Raw genomic sequence first — 3,539 nt, forward strand, 5'->3', positions numbered from 1 at the left:
GCCGCAGCTGCTCTCGCCGGCTGAGCAGCAGAGGGCCGACGTGCACCGGGCCGTTGGGATGGGGGTCCGTGCCAGAAGGGGCTGAGGGTGGTCCAGGAGCCCCACCGGGGTGCCGCGGAAGGGGCCGTCCGGATGCTGTCCAGGGGCAGCAGAGCCGTCTTCCCGTCTTCCTTCCTTGATGCTGAATCCATCGCTGGCGACATGTGCCTCCTGCGTCAAGCCGGGAGAGGATGCCTAGCGATTCACTTAGATCGTGGCTGTCGTATTTTGCTTCTACGGTGACTGTTTTGTTTCCAAGAGAAAACAAGTTTCTCATCGGCTGTCTTTCCTGCATCCTGAACAGAGGGTCCAGGAGAGAGCCCGGCTCAGCTTTGGCCCCAGGACCCAGGCCCCGCTGTGCACGAAGCAGTTGAGCAGGTGGGGTGGACCCACGTGGTTGCTCTCGGGGCCCCTGCTGCTGTCGGTTCCCTGAGGGCCTCGGGCCTGACGAACTTGGGCACATGAAGCACATGATGACAGTCTCACTGCTACCCTTTACTCGTAGCCCCTTCTGTGTGTCGGCAGAAGAGACATCCTCTTCCTTCTGAAACTCATGGGACCAAGCTTTTTATAATAAAATATTTTACGTGCAGCACACTAGATACCAGTCGTTTTATCAGCTCTTCCTGTACCATCTGCTTTGGGGAACAGCAGCAATATAATAGCTCATTGGTACCAACGGGTGCAGAAACTCGGTATCGCCAAGCATGGCACACATGCCACGTGTCCTCTGTGCCACTGCCGTTCTTAGGCTGGCTCCCCGAGGTTGGGGGCATTAACATGTCCCAAGTCACTCCTGGGAGCCCCAAGGCTGTTCTGGCTCCCCACTTTCTGTCTCACTTAGTTCTGTCTTCTAGTTTTTCTGCTCAGGCTTGTGCATCGTACACTGAGCAGGAGGCTGGAGCCTGCTGCAGGGTTTCCAGTAGCTTCTCAAGGCTTCCCAGTAACTGGCAGCCAACAATACTGTGGTCCCTGCAGGTGCTTCGCAGTGAGTGCACTTGAGGTCACAGACCTGGCCCTAGGGCCTGAAATCTCACCCCTCTGTGCAGCTTCAGGTAAAGAACAGGTCTGCGCAGACTTTGGCCCGCATGTCCCAAGAGCCCATGTGTAGCTAGAAAGTTCTGCTGGTTTCAGCCGCAGCTCCCCACCTGTCCACAAATCCTCCCCACACCCTTCCTGGGAAATGGTCAGGGACGGAGACAACAGGCTGTCATCTGCCTTCAGCTCTGACAGTGGCTAAGCACGTCCTCCAGAGGGGACAGCCATCGCCGAGCAGAGCAGGGAAGGTACTCAGTGAGGAGAGACACCCAGGGGCCACAGACCGTGGAGGGTGGGTCAGAGGAGGGGCGTGGGACCTCGGGGTCAGGCCTTGGCCTTGGGGGAGCCTGGGGTTCAAAGGACGCCTTCCTGGAGTGAACTGCGGGGCAGACCCTGCCTGGGCGCCTGGTTGGAAGAGAAGATGCTTAGGCTCTGGAGGTTTCCCAACAAGCTCCCGCAGTCAGGAGACGAATCCCCTTCTTCCCTGGAATCAGCGGTGGCGCCCTGTGTCCGACTTTCACTTTCCGTATGCAAATGCAGCATAACAGGGTCAGGCCCTCTGTGGCATGGGACGCCACCCTGTGGCCGTCCGAGTCTCCTGTCGCTGGCTGGGTGTGCTCTCCACTACTCCTGCTTCTTCCTGACAGTTGGACAAATGGGAAGCAAAAAAGAGCTGAACAGAAGTGTCCCGGGAGAGCTGAGAGGCGGTGTTCCACAGGCGCTGTCCACCTGGCTTCTGGGAGACACCTTCTGGGGTGTCTCCCAGCCCAGGCCCTCGCTGGGGAAGGAAGGGATTGGGGCTTGTGGGCTGAATGATGGCTCCAAAGGTAGGAGACCCTGATCTCTGGAACACGAGGCTCTTGCCCGCATGGTAAGGTTTCTGCAGATGTGACGAAACTCAGGATTTGAGACGAGGCTATCCTGGGCTTTCTGAATGGCTTCTAACCGTCAACCACTAGTGTCCTGGTGACTGAGAGACGAGAAGATGATTCACACAGAAGAGAAGGGCACCTCGACCACAGGGAGGAGAGAGGAGGCTGGAGCCCCAGAAGCCAGAGGAGGGAAGGGAAAAATTCAACCCTAGAGCCCCCACGGGATGTGTGGCCTGTGGACATCCGATTTCAGCCCAGGTGATGCTGATTTGGACATCCTGCCCCGCAGCGGTGAAAGAACAAGGGTCAGTGATTGTCCGGAGCCACATTTGTGATGACTGTGGGCAGCATCGCAGTTTAGTAAGATCAATAACAGCACTTAGCAAGCGCCCATCATTTCAAGCATTAGTGCAAAGTGCTTAGATGATAACTGATTTAAAGCCACAATCGTCTGACACACCAGATATACAGATGAAGAGACTGAGCCAGGCCCAGAGATGCCCAGTCCCCACAACGAAGAATTATCCTGTCCCAAAGCTGATAACGCCAAGATGAGGAACTCTGCTCTGGGTGAGGGGAACCCGTTCTCTTGCGCAGTGGGACCTCAGTCCTAGACTCGGGCAGCCCAGCGTCATCTCTATCCAAAGTGGGAGCTGTCCTCCTCAGAGACCAGACTGAGCATGCTACTTAACATTTTCACACATGTCATTCTTACAAAGATTGTTTTCCCATCCCTTTCCCTATGCCAGAGTTAAAAACCTTATTCCCCATGGCACCACATAAACTGATTTTCCTTTTTCCCTTTCTCCTTTTTCTCCAACTACTCTCAACCTACCTTTAATGGAATTTTAATAAACTGTAATAACCTGGAATTTATTAATGGTACTATTGGGGTGTGGGCAAGATAATGGTTGATGCTTCTTAAAACTCAGATTCTGAGACATTTTAGATTATTTCAAAGCATACTTGGAACCAATGTCAGGTAATTTTGGAAGCAAAAGTTACAGCATGTTTTCCCCCGGGTTATAAATCTCCAAAACGTCAGTGTCAAGTAATACAGCGTGCTCCTCCAAGATACGCTGGGCTCAGCACTACGGGAAATTTAAAAATTATGCTGGAATTTTTAAAGACCAAGTGATGTTCTTTGCATTTTCCCTTGAAGCGTCACATTTCTGAATTTATCCTTGATGGTCATGCCTAGTCAAGGAAGATCATTAGCATCTACTTTAAGAAAATACAGAGATGCGAAAAACAAGATAATAATGTGCTATAGAACTTTACTCTTTAGAGAAAATCTGACAGGCCATATGTGCACATAAGAGAAATCGAGTGAACCCTTGGCAGGAGCTAGTGAATAAAGGCACCCGCTTCACCTAATTTGCTGCCTCTTTCAAAGTTAAAGAAGTGAGAGCAAAAAAATGCGCGGAGGGAATGCATTTTTCTTTTTATTTTTGACAAATTTATTGTCTGTTTTAAAATTGGTTTCAGGCCCAAGGGTGTAACTCAGTGCTAAAGCATTTGCCTAGCAAGGATGAAGGTACTGAGTTCATCCCCCAGCACTGAAAAAAAAAAAAAAAAAAAAAAAAAAAA

This window comes from Fukomys damarensis, unplaced genomic scaffold (genome assembly GCF_012274545.1).
Source record: "Fukomys damarensis isolate Sample0158 unplaced genomic scaffold, DMR_v1.0_HiC HiC_scaffold_23, whole genome shotgun sequence".
Classification (NCBI taxonomy): Eukaryota; Metazoa; Chordata; class Mammalia; order Rodentia; family Bathyergidae; genus Fukomys; species Fukomys damarensis.